The sequence below is a fragment of the Bubalus kerabau genome, chromosome 13 (genome assembly GCF_029407905.1).
Source record: "Bubalus kerabau isolate K-KA32 ecotype Philippines breed swamp buffalo chromosome 13, PCC_UOA_SB_1v2, whole genome shotgun sequence".
Classification (NCBI taxonomy): Eukaryota; Metazoa; Chordata; class Mammalia; order Artiodactyla; family Bovidae; genus Bubalus; species Bubalus kerabau.
In genome coordinates, this window is record NC_073636.1 from 12,658,373 (window position 1) to 12,676,224 (window position 17,852).

General features: G+C 44.0%; 1 long non-coding RNA gene across 1 annotated transcript; it reads right to left on the reverse strand.

The window, feature by feature from the left end:
• Nucleotides 1-1,748: 1,748 nt before the first annotated feature.
• LOC129626206 (uncharacterized) lies at nt 1,749-6,315 on the reverse strand. Its single transcript, XR_008701825.1, has 4 exons — nt 6,216-6,315; nt 5,728-5,770; nt 2,454-2,706; nt 1,749-2,087 (listed from the first exon to the last, which is right to left on the reverse strand). It is a non-coding gene; the product is annotated as an uncharacterized LOC129626206 (long non-coding RNA).
• Nucleotides 6,316-17,852: the final 11,537 nt, after the last annotated feature.

Consider the following 17,852-nt stretch of genomic DNA (forward strand, 5'->3'; position numbering starts at 1 on the left):
TATTTCACAGTCTTTTAAAATAATTAGATATTTAAGATCTTGCAGTCTTCTTAAATATTTTAAGAGATATTTAGTTACTCATCTTTTGTTAGCCCAGAAGGATAGAGGTGTTCTCTGCTTGCTCATAATTTTTAGTTTTTTGCTAAAATTCTCCTTCCACTCTGTTCAGTCAACCTGGTTGAATTCTGCAGTAATTCAATGTTATTTCAACAGCATTTTATCAAGTATCTATTCCATGCCAGGTCCTGTCAGCAGGCAGTATAGGAGACAGCAGAGCACCTAGAAAGGTTGTTCATCAAAGACAGAATTCAGAATAAATAGAATTTATTAAGTGCAAAGGGTGAGATATGAAACCCAGGCAATTTAGTCAGCATGTTCAAAGGTGCAAAAGAATGAAATATCATGGTGGGCAAGAAGGAAATATAAATTGTTTGAGTGGCTGGGACGGCAGAAAAAGAGCAGGCTGGGAGTTAGCTGGGAGTTGGCGCTTATTCTAACCGAGCTCCAGTCACTGTTCCAAGGAGGGCTTGTTTCAAAACCACTGGGGGAGGAGGGCGGGGATTTTTTTTTTTTTTTTTAAAGCAACCAAACTTATTTTTTCTGGGCAGGACACCTGGTGATTCAGATTCAGAAGGAGTGGGATTGGAGCCCAGAAATGTTTACTTTTTGAAATACTTTCCAAGTTCCAATTCAAGATGACAGCTGAGCCCTCTTCCTCCTCTTCCTCCCCAAACCCCTGCTGAAATTAACAGAGGAAGGACCAAGTGACTTACCCACAGCAGTGAAGAGAATAGAAAAACTTGCAAAGAGGTCAGAGCTAGTAATCTCTTGCTTAAAATTAGGAAGAGGACAGAAGCATACTGAAAGCAAAAAACCAGCATTGGGAGCTATGACCCTCCACCTTGGGAGCAGGACGCTGAGAAAGCCATGGGTTCTGACAGAGCTACAGAGATGCTTCCAAATTGATGTAAGTCAGAGTGGGTAATGAATAATGTCGCAAAAATAAAATCAAATGATGAGAGGAGTGTCTAGGGAACACCTGAACCCCTCACTTCCAACTTATGGAGATTAACTGGCAGCCTGGCTCTTACCAACGTAGAATAGATGCTCTCTGAAAGAGATTTTTGAGAAATCCAAGCAATACTATTCTAGTCCGATTAATTTCTTCCCAGCTTGGAGAACAAGATCAGCATGGAAGAAAATCTTCCCCATATGTTCCTTGGGAGTTTGGAAGTAAGGATACCCCCACCCTCTCCAAGTACCCCTGACCCACAGACCTCACCAGGGATGGAGAAGAAAATACAGGAGGAATTGAAAGAGGAACCCATGCTCATAGCTGTTGTGTTATACCCATGGGGCACTCAAAATGCAAGCTCTTCACAGTCATTTCTGTTTTGTATTAGGTGGGCATAAGAATTTAATATGGGCTTCACAGATAGCTCAGCTGGTAAAGAATCTGTCTGCAATGCAGGTGATCCCAGTTCTATTCCTGGTTTGAGAAGTTCTCCTGGAGAAGGGATAAGCTATCCACTACAGAATGCTTGGGCTTCCCTGGTAGCCCAGGTGGTAAAGAATCCGCCTGCAATGCAGGAGACCTGGGTTTGATGTCTGAGTTAGGAAGATCCCCTGGAGGAGGGCATGGCAACCCACTCCAGTATTCTTGCCTGGAGAATCCCCATGGACAGAGAAGCCTGGCAGGCTACAGTCCATAGGGTTGCAAAGAGTCAGACACAACTGAGTGATTAAGCGCAGCACAATAACTTTAATACAGAGCCTCAAACATCCCAGCCTGTCTCAGGATATCCCTTCTGTACTACTACAAACAGGCAGCAAGAATAAAATTTTCCCTTTAAATGAAATCTCTCTGAAAATGAGGCATTCTCTGATGGGTAGAGTGATCCAAAAAGGACCAGAATTCCCATGTTCAACTTTCTTTTATTATCCTTGTTTGTCCACTTGAAAAGGGGAAGAAACCAATATTTGCTATTAGAATCCAGCACTCGCTCTGGTCTGCAAAGGTGGAGGTGGCCAGGAGTCCAGGTTTCCATGTTCTAAGGGGATCGGATCCATGCTATGAAGCTCAGCACCTAGAGAATCCAGACCAAGGCGGGGTTTGGAATTGTGTGTAACCCTCCCCAGTCTCTGGCTAGAAAGAGACTCTCTCTTCCCCAGGAGAGCCCCTGACAAGGATGAGGGGGGTTTCAGAGATCCATTCAAACAGGCTGAGATGACCCATCCCAACAGGATGACCACTGGGAAGGGAGTGGATGACGCAGAAACCCTGTGTCGTGAACAGGACAATGTAACATACACGGTGCAAAGGCCTCAGAGGAAAGCCGCAGACCTAACGAACCGGCTGCGTGCGATTTCCACTCGAACCGGGACCCGGTCCCGCTGTGGGTTCCAGTCCAGCCCCCACTTTGGACCCAGTGGGTGAGAAAAATCACACTGACCAGCTTGAAAGTCCTCTCTGATGTCAGATGAGAGAACTCTCATTCTCGAATGTTGAGACATTAAGTAGCTCTGGGACCAGGGCGGGCCAGGGTGAGGGGGTGTGGCAGGGAAGCAGCGGTTCCTAATCTTTTTCTTGAAAATGAAACCATGTTGCATGCAATTGTGTGTGATGCTCTTAGCTGTGCAGTGACGGGTGGTGAATGATTTTCAGACCGTCGCCCCCTGTACTTTCTTCCTTATACTCCGCCAGCCCTGTAAGAGACGTGTACATTCATGCATTTGCAAGGCAAGAGGAGAGCTTGGGGAGAGGGGGGGTGGCCGGGAGAGAGCCGAATCCCGCCCCTATCCCCCAACCCCCGCCGCCCACCCCCAGCCCTACACGTGTCTCTCGTGAGTTGTTCCTGGTCAGTTCTAACCTCTAGCGTTTTCAGAATCATCTCCTGCTCACAAACTTGGCTTTGTTGATCAATGAATGAACTACTTTTTAGCCTACGGTCTGTGTAGGAAACCAAAACAACCCAGGGTGGAGGGCCCACTCCATTGGCACAACCCCACCCAGCCCCGCCTCTCGCCAGTGGACCACTGACCATGCCTCCCGGATTGCCCACTCCGGCCCCCAGCTGTCCACTGCAGAGAACTTATTGCTTTCAGGACTTCCTTCTCCATTTTGATCTCTCCAGGAGTTCACACAGATGCTTTTCTGTTTTCACATTTAAATATCCATTTTCCCTTTGGGGAGGCTCCCCCAAGAGCATGGTGTCAATTCTGCCTTCATACAGGCTCTGCTTTCAAACCATCAGGCACACAGGCATTCGTTTTCATGTCTGTTTGTAAAAGTCTGTGCTAAAATTTCAAAATGCGGTCGACTGTCTCCACATGGCGAGATCCCACTTATAAGGTGATCCTTTTAGGAACACCAGGGAAACAGAATCTCCATGGCCTTTCTGAGGCTGCTGCAGCCGCTGCTCCTAACCTTGGTTAGTGATGTGGGCTCTTAACAAGCTCTTGATTTGAAGGGACTGTTTATATTCTGTCTACAGGAGGCAAACCTAGGTGTGATGTCTGCTAGACATAGAAGAGCTGGACTCAAAGGTCCTTTCTTTGCATTAAATGTGCTCGATGGGGACATTTCTCAGCCCCCTTGGAGCACCAATGCAAGTGATAAGAGCTTGTGTTGATGTGAAATAAACTGGACCAGGGTCTCCCTAACCACCTCAAGCAGAGACCGATTAGCCAATTCTACAGTAGAAGCCCACCGCCTCTAAGCTCAGGGTGTCAGAAGCACTCGCAGGTCTCCACTGCAATCTTCCCCTGCTCAGATGCTCCAAGCCCTGGACCCAAATCTCTGGGGTCAGGAGTCCCTGGATAATTTCAGAATCTCCTGTAGGGTTGCTACCAACATTCTCCCCCTCTCAACTGTTCACTCCTGAGAGACTGCGGAGTGGGGGAGGGGAATGTTACAAGAAGTATCCCCTCACCTGTTCACACGTGCTTAATTCAAAAATTACCCTTCATAATAGAAGAGAGAGATGTAAAGCTGAACAAATAAAACAACAATGGAGGCAGGCTTAACACTATCAATCCAGAGAGGAAGAAAAGCCAGAAACCAGGGAAGCTGGAAGCTAGAAGACCATGTCAATGAAGACATTGATGCCAAAATGTGGGAGTATATGCGAAGCAGAAGTTACACAAGAGGAGGGTTGAATTTTAAATTATCTGTACATCCATTTCATGCCCCTCCCACTGGAGGTGAAGTCTAACTTCCCTCTTCTTGAAGATGGACCCGCCTGTTATTTAATTTATTTAGTGAAAGAATCAACATTCTGAAGGCTCTGGCCATTATAGGCACTCAATCTATGTATGTTGAGTAGGTGAATTGAGACAGGCTAGAACTTTGGGCTGAAATGAAGTTTAATAGAGATAAACACAATGCCAGTAGTCAAGTATGGATGTGAGAGTTGGACTATAAAGAAAGCTGAGCACCAAAGAATTGATGCTTTTGAACTGTGGTGTTGGAGAAGACTCTTGAGAGTTCCTTGGACAGCAAAGAGATCCAGCCAGTCCATCCTAAAGGAAATCAGTCCTGAATATTTATTGGAAGGACTGATGTTGAAGCTGAAACTCCAATACTTTGGCCACCTGATGGGAAGAACTGATTCATTGAAAAAGACCCTGATGCTGGAAAAGATTGAAGGTAAGAGGAAAGGGGGATGACAGAGGATGAGATGGTTGGATGGCATCACCAACTCTATGGACATGAGTTTGAGTAAACTCCAGGAGTTGGTGATAGACAGGGAAGCGTGGGGTGCTGCAGTCCATGGGGTCACAAAGAGTCAAACATGACTGAGTGACTGAACTGAACTGAGTACACGATGGAAAAAAGCTATTTTTTTCAAATTCAAGGAAAAAAAAAAAAGATCTGGTTGTTTAAACCATAAATTTCAATATGAGTCCAAGCTGAGTTGCTCCAAAGCTTAATTAGCATGTTTTCAGGCTGCAGACCTAGAATGCAAGTCCAGAAACCGGAAGCGACGAGCAGGTGCCATTTTGCATTGGCAGCATCCGCTCTGTGACACTGTATTGTGTTATAAACATTGTTTTAAGAGGTGCCTTGAAGGGGGACTGTACCAACCTGGATTGCATTCAGAGAAAAATGATGATGCCAGATCAGAATCAGAAAATCATACCAGGTAGGGATGAACTAAAGGTAACAAGATACTTTGTGTGAAAACATGGAGACCCAGGGATGAAATTTATTTCATGAAGTTTTCCTAGGCAATGCATCCTTTTGCTCTAAACTCTTAAAAGCTTCTGTTAGATCAACATTACTTGTTTGTATTTGTAGGATCAGATTTGGAGCTTGGGTGGCATAGGAGAGCCCTGAGTCTAGTCTCAAGGTGAGCACAGCGTTAAAGGGGTGTTCCCTTGCCTGTAGGACTGGCAGAAGATAGCTTTGGGGCAGTAAACAGAAAACTAAAATTAAAAAAAAAAAAATGGAATAAGACAGAATTCCAATCCATCTAGAGCTTGGGAAGAAGTTGGAACAAGACAGTGGATGTGTATAGCATCTCTCTCTCTTTTTTTTTTTAACTGTGATAATCCATAGAATACTTTTGAACAAAAGTTCAAATGTCCCAACCCTACGTGAGAAAGGCATTCAAAGCCCATTGTTCCCAATGCAGTATGCAAATGGCTTAGGAGGGAGAGAAAAGAGGCTTATTGGAGAGAGGAAGGGAAGTGGGGAATAGAGAATCTGTCAGTGAAACTTATTACCTTAGCTGGCCTTTTGGTGAGACTATGTACAGGAACGCCCCACCTGCGGGGAAAACCCACCGGAGATTTTCAGTGACTCAGTGTGATGAGAGGCCTCATATTTTCACCTTCTCCCAGCTGCAGGAAGGGGCCCTGCTTCCAAGAGAAAACTCAATGTCCTCCTTAGGCTGTCTGGTGACCCAGCTCTGCTTTCCTAAGAACTGAGGATACAGATTGTGCCTCCAGGCACTGAGTCTTGGAGCACACTCCTGGCCCTGGAACGGCCCCCGCAGTAGGCGGCCTGTGATTAGAAGGGGCCTGTTGCGCAGTAGTGAGCGCAACCCTTCTGCTGCCCTTGAGTGACTAAATGACCTTGACACACTCGGTTCCTTCCCTGCTGTCACTTTCTCCAGCCCTAGCCCCCAAAGACAGTCTCCCTGCCTTCCTTCTTGGAAGGCAGCTTTCTTAAGGTTAACCCTTTCCCCCCTTCCCTAGGCACCTTCACTTACCGTCACAAGGGCATTCTGTTTCTTGTTTCTTCCCCTCCAGAAACGCAGCATTGCCTATTGCTCTAGGATACCCTTCCCTTGATTTCTAACCACCTGTCCTGAGTTTTCTCCACCTGCTTGATTGCCCAGGTCTCTGTTTGCTTTGCTGTTTCCTTTTCCTCCTCCTGACTTTGGTATTCCCCCAAAGCTCTGTCCTCCACATCTCACTTCTTTTCCCTAAATTCTGACCTTAAATTCTCCTACTGTTGCTCTGTCACCTCTAATCAGAAAGCCTTCACATTCTTGTCATCTCCATATGCACACTTGGCTCCAGAGGCTTTTCATTGGATGGTTTCGTGGTAACCCCAAACTGAGTATGTTTCATCTATAACCCACAGATGCCCCCTCTGACTGTGAATGGATCACCCTTTTTTCTTCTCTAATCCCCTCCCCACCAATTCCATCACCCTTCCTCTTCTAATCACAGGCAACCAGAAATCATCAAATTCTGTGCATTCTTAATTAATTAATTTTTATTGGAGTATAATTGCTTAGGAATAATGTTATGTCAGTTTCTGCTGTACAACAGTGAATCAGCTATATGTATACAGACATCTCCTCCCTCTTGAGCCTCCCCAACCCCACCCCTCTCGGTCATCACAGAGCATCAAGCTGAACTCTCTGTGCTATACGGCAGCTTCCCTAGTGGGAAGTGTTGACTAGTGTTATTCGCTTTACACTTGGCAATGTATATATGTCAATGGCACTCTCCCAGTTCGTTCTATCCTCGCTTTCCCCCACTGTGTCCACGTGTTGTTCTCTGCATCTGTGTCTCTATTCCTGCCCTGCAAGCAGGTTCGTCTGTTTTACCATTTTCCTAGTTTCCGTGCATAATGCATTCTTAATTTCACTTGCCCATCCCTCCAGGCGTTCACTCTTTCCTTCCCATGGCTACCTCAGCCGTCCACACCATCCTTTTGACAGATAATACATCCTAAAAGTGTCTCCCTCTAAATAGCAGGTCTAATGAAGAAGGGACCTCTGAATGAAGGGTATTTTTTTAATTGGTGGAAAATTGCTTTACAATTTTATGTTGGTTTCTGCCATACAACAACTCGAATCAGTCATATATATATATATATATATATATACACACATCCCCTCCGTCTTGAGCCTCCCTCTCCCCTACCATCCCTGCAGAAATCATCACAGAGTGCCAGGCTGGGCTCCCTGTGTTGTTACTTTCTCAGTTGGGCCTACCTTCACCTTCCCCTGCTGTGTCCACAACTCTGTTCTCTACTGGGTTCATCAGTGCCATTTTTCTGGATTCCATATATATGTGTTAATATATGATACTTGTTATTTTCTTTCTGACTTACTTCACTCTATATAAGAGGCTCTAGGTTCATCCAACTCAATACAACTGACTCAAATTCATTCCTTTTTCATGGCTGAGATATACATACCACAATTTCTTTATCCATTCATCTGTCAATGGACAAAGGAGGTTAAAGAAATGGTAACGCCGGTGGTAGACAGCATCCTTAAGAAAGAGGAGGAAGCAGATGGCATCCCTGTGGCTCACGGCAAGAGCAGTAGGGGACACTGGTGTCCTTACCCAGACCCACAACTAGTCCCTGACCATGCCCTTTTCTTGAAAGTGTTCTTTGAGGTTATTGAGACTCTGTGGGTACTTTAGAGCCTGGGTCAGGTCTTGTTCTCCTTCCTAGGATCTTTCTATATGACTTTAGTCCTTTCCCCAAAGCGACCAAACACTGCCCACCATGGATATCCGGTTATTTCAGTAGAATAATTTTTGTTTACTTTCACTCCAGTCACCCTCCAGTTAGAAATGATTGGAGGGTAGGAATTCTGTCTTATGATGAATGCCTGTATATTAGTATGGGGTATGTAGTCCCCATGCCCCAGTATGCAGTAGGCAATTGAAGATATTTATTGAGCAATTATTAATATTTATTAAATAGCTAGTTTGTTCTAGATTCTAGTCTTGGTAGTAAGATAACAAAGCAAATCTCTGCCCTGATGAGGTGAATGTTTCAGTGAGGTCAGGAGGAATGAAAGAGGGGTGGGAAAAATAGATAAAATACATTGTAAAACAATACATTATTATTTTATTGTTTATTTATAATTATTATAAATTATTATGAAATAATACCAAGTACAATTGCACAGAATAAGCACAGAAATTAATTATAGAGCACGTTAGAAGTTGATTCATGCAAAAAAGTAAAAGACTGGAAGATGAAGATTAACCATCAAAAGAGATTAGGAAGAAACAACCAGTAAGAGAGGAATAAATACATATGATAATGAGTGAATATACAGTATCAAGTGCAATGGGTGAGTCAATAAACTAAACAGCAGTAAATTAGTGTTCAATTATATGTTGAATAGATAATATCACATTTAATCATGAAATGAAGAAAGGGAAATCCATTGCAGGAAGGAACTGTCATGGTTTTCTCTAAAAGGCAGTGACCCAAAGGCAATGGTACACATTTAATAGCTCTTGGAGGGAAATATTGGGCTTCGCTGGTGGTTCAGATGGTAAAGAGTCTGCCTGCAATGCGGGAGACCTGGGTTCAATCCCTGGGTTGAGCAGATCCCCTAGAGAAGGAAATGGCAAACTACTCTAGTATTGTTGCCTGGAGAATCCCGTGGACAGAGGAGCCATGAGGGCTACAGTCCATGGGGTCACAAAGAGTCAGACACAATTGAAGTGAATTAACACACACGCATGCACAGAGGGAGATATCTCTTGCCCTTTACAAAAGAAAGAAAATAAAATCATGAAAGATTGTCACCTATGTGGAAAGCAAATAAGATCAGGACCTCTAAATGTCATTTATCTCCCCCACCCCCACCCTGCAAGCAAATCTAAATCCCCATTTCTGTGGCTGCCTGAGCCTGTTCTATGGTAAAGCAGCTACAATCTACAGCAATACACTCAGTTCTAAATCTCACACCTCCTCTCTCTGGCACTAGTGAAGCGCAATAGAGCTCTGGGAAGATGCTCTTAAGAGCAGCTCACTGCTTTGCTCCTTACTTTGTGGGTAATACGGAAGTATCTTCTTATTTTGTTAATTTTGATAGCAAAAGGCGATCTCTGCAAACGTTTTCTGTAAAGATCAGCTTGTAAATATTTGGGGCTTCCTAGTCCCTATCGTCTCTTTGGTAATGGCCCATCTCTGCTGTTACAGAGTGTAAATGACAAGATAACATGTCAAAGATAGGAGTGGCTGAGTTCTCATAACACGTTATTTACAAAGGCAGGCTGCGGATCAGATTTAGCTCTGGGTCCCTGTGGTTTGCTGGACCCTGGCGCAGACCACAGACTAGCCCCTCTATGCTTTTGTCCCTTGTTCATCCTCAGGAACCAATTCCACTTCTGTAATGAACTCCACACAATGGAGGGAAAGCAAGGATGAACACTTAGGTGTTGCTGCTGCCGCTTTCATTGTGGATGTTTCTTCGTTTGGAAGAGTCGCACTTAAACATTAAGCAAAGCAGCTGCTCTGGGAAAGGTTTGTGTCACCAGCCCACAGCTCAGTTTTCCCCAGGGTTCTTCTGAGCATGTTACAGAACAGGACTGAGACCTGGTAAAATGAGAAATTACATTCCTTGTTATGTAATATTAGAACCACTTGTTCAAACTCAAGGTATCTCTTTCGAGGACAATATATTTCCTTGGCATTAATCTGAAAAGGCTGGAGGAAATGGAAATTTGAATTTTCATGTGATCTCCTCTTTGCTTTTGTCATTAAGTTTCTAAGCAAAGATCTGACTCTTCAGAAGTGCACCCTGTTTAATTTAGTCACAGTTTAATGTAACCTTCCCTTGAACAGGACCTGGGGACGAGTCCACGGCTTTCTTTCAATGTCTCTTTCAAGATGAAGATTCAAAGAAAGGTTTTTCTGTCTCTGGTAGTTTTGATATAAAGAACCCATTAGCAAACTTGAAATGTGTAAATTACACAGGCAACTCTAAGATGTGGCTGAAATTGTCAGGGCAGTGGACCTTCTCCCAGGAGGTTAATGTACAAAAGGGGGTGCTTATGCAACAAAAGGCTGAAAATAATACCCAGGAAATCACCTTCATGATCAAAAGCTGGATTGCTTTTTATTGCAGATGTGTATTATGATATGAATGGATAAAAAACCGCTTTATTCTTCCTTGATGGCATTTCCTTAGCACACATAGAATTAAAATGCAGTTTTGACTAATCCAGCAGAAAGTGCCTGGGTGCTCTCTAATTCATCCACTTTAACTCAGGACAGATACAGTCACAGTCATTTTTATATGCCTGTGAGGCATTTTTAATATTTTATAATAAAATCATCATCATCTTATACAGCCTACACTCTGGATGTGGGAAAAAATGGGACCAGGGATTCACAAATAAAAGAGAAGCAGTGGTTAAGTTTAAAGCATCATTTTAGGGACTTCTCTATTGGTCCAGTGGTTAAGACTCTACGCTTCCACTGCAAAGGGTGTGGGTTTGATCCCTGGTTGGGGAACTAAGATCCCACATGCCATGCAGTACAGCCAAAAGCTTTAAAAAATCTTTTTTAAAAAATAAAACAATATTTTGGACTGCAGTTTTTCTTTTTCCCTTCCTTAAAAAAAAAGTCAACTTCAGCTTTAGCAGTATCATAGACACTGTAATCTTGAAAGTCTCTGCTACTCTGATTCTATACCTTATAAATCTTAGCCAAACATCTTTTTTCCCTACGGATGCAACAGATAATTCTTTGTATTCCATGCCTTTTGTCAGGGCAGTCCGACTCAGTTATGGAATTTAACATAAGAGTGTTTCTATTCTTTTATTAGAAAATTAATACATGGATCCCAGAAGGTTGTTCTTCCTCCTAAGGAAGTAAAGCGTTTGATTCAAACTCTTTTTAAGAGGACTTCTACCATGTCTAAGGGGGTGACGTGGATTTGACAGAAGGGATAAATGAAGGGGAAATGGGTACTGCTTATCAAGTAGAGTCTAGGATGACTTCCTATACGTCTCTCACCTAACTCTCTACCCTTTGTGGCAGACACTGCTAACCCACTTTACAGAGAGGAACAGTTGAAGCTCAGAAAGGCTAAGTTGCCTACAGTCACTCATTTTTAAGTGACTATTTGAGCTCATGTTTCTCCAGTTTCAAATGATGTGGTGTAAGTGAGGTACATAAAGTTAATTTATTTAATACTTAAGGTTGACATCATGGAGCTCCAAGGATAAGGTCTTCAATATTTTCAAAAAGAAATGCACACACACACAACCTCTTCAATTAGCACAGTCTTTTGCCTCCCTCTAGAATCCTCTTTAAGTGCTGACCTGTGAGCCTCAGGGTGAATCAGGTGTGACTGAACACTGTTTGGTTACCTACAGCCCCAGTTGAGCTAGGTGCCAAGTCAGAGGATGGGTTTCTTAGCCAAGTTTGAGGCTCTAGAACAATCTCACTTGCTGAATGTCCATCTCCTACAGAAACCTTGTATTAGGCACACATTGACCTTGGAGGTGATGGGATATTCAACTCAAAGGCCATGGGCTCCACAGAAAAAGACAGTCTTCTAACTGTCATAGGACGGGTTAATTAGACCTGGAGTGGTCTGCATCCTTTTCCTCTAGAAATCAGTGGGGCTTCACTGAATAAGCAGTTCAGCTCCATTAGGGAAAGGACCTTCAAGAGAATCACTTCAGAGACCAATCTTTGTCATTTGGGATCCCTAAAAAATTTTCTGAGTATAATGAGCCCCGGAGGACTAGTACCCTCCTGTTCCAAACACATTGTGTGTCAGGTATTATACAATCGTGGCCACCTTTCCAGCAGCATCTGAAGCTGCAAATCCACCCGCACACACAGAGAAAACACATTTATCATGTCAAAGCCTGTCTTGTCATTTCAGGGGACCCATTTCCTCTGTGAAACTGCAAACCAATTTCCTTGGGATGCCATTTAAGATGATTCATCCCCATTTTCAATCCATTTTTCCCATTTCTTATTGAGACCTTTCGCTTTTTGTTGCAGAGGGCCGGTTTTCCGTGCGCACAGCCTCGCTCTTGTGGTCCCCTTTGCTGTGGTTTCTTTTCAGGCTTTCTGAGGGAGATCAAATTGTCTGAAATCTGTGGATGACTCATTTGTTCTCTTCACGTCCTTCCCTGAGAACTCCACGCTACACTATACATTTCCAGACAATGTGTTTCCTTTGTCACAGCCCGGGTAGCTACACAGATTTTAAGAGCTTCCCCCACAGGTCCGGAAGTTCAAGTCGGCAGCTACAGAAAAGGATTTCTGGGTTTGGTGGCAGGGCCAAGATGTGGCCAAGGGGGACTCTGCCATCTCCGACGTGCTTTTGTGTTTTGACGTGAACAGTTGACACTCAGGTGTCTGTAATGCATGGGTTGTCATTCCCCCTCTAAGACATCTTTACACAGGAATTCCCCCGCGGCCAGGAATTCCTCCTCGTCTGTTTGGTGCATTCATAAAATAAGTTAGACTTACATAATGGGAATATTAGAAAACTAACCCCAGGGCTTTCCTGGTGGCACAGTGGTTAGGAATCCACCTGCCAATGCAGGAGGCGTGGGTTCCATCCCTGGTCCGGGAAGATCCCACATCCTGCTGGACAACCAAGCCTTCACACCACAACTACTGGAATCTGTGCGCTCTAGGGCCCCCGAGCCGAATGAGCCCACGTGCTGCAAGTACTGAAGGCCTTGCATCTGGAGCCTGTGGTCTGCAGCAGGAGAAGCCACTGCAGTGAGAAGCTCGCACACCGCAGCTGGAGAGTAACCCCCGCCCTCCACAACTAGAAGAAAGCCCGCACAGCAGCAAAGACCCAGCGCAGCCAAGAGAAAGAAAGAATGAAAACTCACCCCGACTCAGTTCCGGAGCCTCACCCCCACTGCGCCTTTGCTCCTTCATACAATCTGTTCTGTCTCATGCCCTGGATCATTCACGTCCCTGGTAATTCTTCCCCCTGTGGTGTTTTTCATCCCACAGTCTTATGTGTAGAAAAGGCTTCCTTTATGGATTCATTTGGTTAATTAGTTCATTTCACAAATATGGGTGCATGCCAGGGATTTGGTCCAAGTTGGGTTCTAGGGTTGTTTATCCTGAAGCACTTGGCCAGGGTAGGGGTCACTGCACAGAGATGCTCAGATCCACAGGACCTCTGTTTTGCTTACCCTCAACCCCCAAACCAAGTTCACCAAAGGGTGCTACAGTTCCTCCCACTTCTTCTCACTGGAGTTAAATAATTTAAAATTCTTCTCTGGTTGCCTAAGCAAAATTGCCATCATGTTTAAAATCCCATATAAATATAGGTATGGCACTGTCCTTGGTGTTTAAAGAAAAGGAGCAAGCAAGAACCAATGTCTCCATACCCTCAGCCAAGAGCTGAATTTATACAGCAGCAAGCAATTCCAATTAAAATGGCAAAGATGACAGGAAAATTGTTTTTCTTGCTCACAGCCTGAATTCTAAATCCAGTCTTTGTTTTTGTTCTTGATATCCTGTTTCTAAGGTGAAGTATTTTCTGCAAACTTAGTTGGAGAGGCTGAAGGGATTCAAGTCCTCAGATTTGTTTTAGGAGCTAAATTACATCTTGAGACAAGTATATTTGGTGCCTGCTCCTTGGAAGAAAGCGATGACTATTCTTGGAGCCACATTTTAGCTATTACACAACCTTGAACAAATCATTTGTTCATATGTGCTGTGTGGGTGCTAAGTCATTTCCGTCATGTCCAGCTCTTTGCGACCTTATGGATTGTAACCTGCCAGGCTCCTCTGCCCATGGGATTCTCCAGGCAAGAATGCTAGAATGGGTTGCCATTGCCTTCTCAAGGGAATCTTCCTGACCCAGGGACCGAACCCATGTCTCTTATTTCTCCTGAACTGGCAGGTGGATTCTTTACCACTAGTGCCACCTGGGTAGCCCATTTGTTCGTGTGTGTGTGTGTGTGTGTGTGTGCATTGCAGGCAGATTCTTTACCACTGAGCCACCAGGGAAACCCTTTGTTCATATGGTCATCCCCAGTTGGTACACCTGAACACTGGGTCAAATGAAATTTCTTTCATTTTCTGGGGTTTGGTGATGGCTGATGGAAGACTTTGGCCACCTCATGCGAAGAGTTGACTCATTGGAAAAGACTCTGATGCTTGGATGGATTGGAGGCAGGAGGAGAAGGGGACGACAGAGGATGAGATGGCTGGATGGCATCACTGACTTGATGGACGTGAGTCTGAGTGAACTCCAGGAGTTGGTGATAGACAGGGAGGCCTGGCGTGCTGCGATTCATGGGGTCGCAAAGAGTCGGACACGACTGAGTGACTGAACTGAACTGAACTGATGGGAGAATGTTAATTACTATCTACTCAAGTGTCTATATCTCCCCCCACCCCACCCTCTGGTTCAAGATTACTCAATCAGCAAAGCCATCCTGAGAAAGATTAACCCACACAATGGCTCTTTATTTCACCACTGAGACATGGAAAGAGCAAAGCTGAGTACAACATTAAAATTAGCATCTTCTGTTTGGAGAAGTTTCAGATGCTTTCAAGAGCAGAGCTGTTAAGCAAGTCGCACCTCGCTGCTTTCTGATGATGGTAGTGGGACAGAGCCAGCCAGGGACAGGCTGCAAGTGGACGGTCCTTCACGTGGCAGAGTGTCTGCAACAACCCCTGGTGGTGTGTGCCGTAAGGGAAGGCATTTAACATTTTATTCTTCATGACCAGGAATGAGTTTTTGCAGCAGCGATAATAGCAGTGGAAGATGATGTCATTACCATCTAAACATAAGACAAACACAAATGGCAAAGAAAGACAATGGGAAAAGTCTTGTACGTACAACAGATTGTTTGAAAAGATCACACAAAGATGCATCTGTGTTTTCCAGGTTTGATGAAGCCCTGCAGCCAATTTACAGAACCATTGCACTTTCAGTGGTTGAATCCCAACCTAGACTTTTTCAGACTCATTGTATGTTACCTCAGGCAGGCAGGCAGGCTTCCCTTTGTTCCTTAACAATATCATCTCTTGCAGTATTGGGAAATTTTACAGTAACTTTGAAAATCTTCATAATCCACAAGTAGAGAGACATTCTAGGAGAACCTGCACACATGAGCTGGTACTCCCAGAACAAACATGCTCTCTGGTTTATTTGAGCACTTGCCCCATGGCTTGATGGAGTTTCTGTACTTGAAACAAGGGTAGCATCTGATCTTTCCTTTCACTGGTCTCTATGAGACCAAATCCAGCCATTTACAATCGCAAAACCCTCCACAAGGCATTGAATGAGATGAAAAGGTGACTGTCTGTTTAACTTTTAATCTGAATCTGCAGGCATCAAAGTGGATAAGGCCCAGTTTACTGAGGACCTCCACAAAAATCTAGATGTTCCCTGAGTGATGATAACCATAGTGACATTTGTCTAAACAAGATCATCTATAAATTCTATATTTAAAAGAACATTTTGGACTTCCCTGGTATTCCAGCAGTTAAGAATCTGTCTGCCAATGCAGGAGACATGGGTTTGATCCCTGATCTTGGAAGATCCAAATTGCCACGAAGCAACTAAACCTTTGTGCCACAATTACTGAGCCTATGCTCTAGAGCCCGGGAGCCACACTGAAGCCTGCCCACTCTATGGTGTGCCCACTCTATGGGAACCACACACAGCTAATGATCCCATGTGCCAAAACTACTGAAGCCCATGCACCCTAGAACCCATGCTCCTCAACAAAAGAAGCCACCACAGTGAGAAGCCTGTGCACCTCAACTAGAGCGTAACCCCTGCTCACTGCAACCAGAGAAAGCCTGTATGCTTCAACAAAGGCTGAGCGCAGCCAAAAATAAATAAATAAATTTTTATAAAAAGAATGTGAAGAGGAATCCAAGGTCATGGCCATGTGGCCGAGGTCAGTGAATAAATGCCTGAGGAGAATTTCTCAGAAGGTGGCCAGAAGAGACAGAGACAGAAGAGTCCTCCCTATGAAAAGCAGTTGTTGTTGTCTAAGTCTTGTCTGACTCTTTTTCATCCCCATAGACTCTAGCCCGCCAGGCTCTTCTACGTGAAAAGCAGTAGAGTTGGGTAAACTGAAGATGACTGATGAACAAAGGAAAACCAAATTCAGGAGGAAAATCAAGAATACCAGAGGATTCTAATGCAACATTGTCAATCAACTACACTCCAATATAAAATTAAGTTAAATTAAAAAAGAATAGTAGAGGAAGAAACTGAGGGAGAACGCATAAGCTCAGGAGGGGAAAGGGAGAGAGACAGGAGGGGGGAGAGAGAGAAATGCCGCATGCTTCATCTTTGAGAGGAGAGGAAAACAAAAGACCTCAGTGGCAGTTTGGTATTGCTGTGTCTGGCTTAAAGAAGAAAATTCTAGACATCCAGGCTGACAGAATCAAAGCACAGCTGAGAGTCCACCTTTCCGGAGAATTCTATGATCTGAGAATGGGTTCGATCACTACAGGTGATTTGAGAAGACACTGATGAGGACCTTGGAAAGTTGGGAGAGAATGTGTAGCTTCCCTGATTCCTCTGAATAGAGCTCTAGGCACCACAAGGCCACCTAAGGAGGGTGAGGTCCCTGGACTATATTTTGATCACTGTTGAAGATTTTATGGAATTGAAGGAAAGTGGTGCATGCCTAGAAAGTGAGACTTATGAAGAGATCAAGCCCTGAGCCTTTGGAGTGGGAACACTGACTCCAAGACTAGACTACAAAAGAACTAACCCTGCTGCTTCTGCTAAGTTGCTTCTGTTGTGTCTGACTCTGTGCGACCCCATAGACAGCAGCCCACCAGGCTCCCCCCTCCCTGGGATTCTCCAGGCAAGAACACTGGAGTGGGTTGCCATTTCCTTCTCCAATGCATGAAAGTGAAAAGTGAAAGTGAAGTAGCTCAGTCATGTCCAACTCTTAATGACCCCACGGACTGCAGCTTACCAAGCTCCTCCATCCATGGGATTTTCTAGGCAAGAGTACTGGAGTGGGGTGCCATTGCCTTCTCCGAAGAACTAACCCTATGGAGTATCAAATAGTGAGAACTCCCACAAAGGAAATCACTTGAATACAAGACCCAGCATCACCCAACCACCAGTAGCACCTTGTTCAGGACGCCTCATGTAAACAACAAACAAACAAAAATACAAACCCAATCATCAGTACACAAGATTACCACCTCACTCAGCTTTGCCCATCAGAGGAAAAACAAACAAATAAACAACAACTCAGCACAGATCTCATCCTATGTCAAGCTTATACAAACTACTGGACCGAACTCAGGAGGGCAGAAACCAAAAGGAATAAAGAATTCAACCCTGACGACTGGGAAAAGATCTCAAACACAATAAATTTAAAAAAAAAAAAATAATGAAAAGGTAGGGAAATACTGCACAAATAAAGGAACAAACTAGAAACACAGAAATCCAAATAAATGAAGAGGAAATAGGCAAATTACCTTAAAAAGAATTCAGAATAATGATAGTAAAGATGATCAAAAACCTTGAAAGCAAAATGGAGAAAATGCAAGAATCAATTAACAAAGATGTAAAAGCATTAAAGAATAAACATGCAGAGACAAGCAACACAATTACTGAAATTAAAAATACTCTAGAAGGAATCAATAGCAG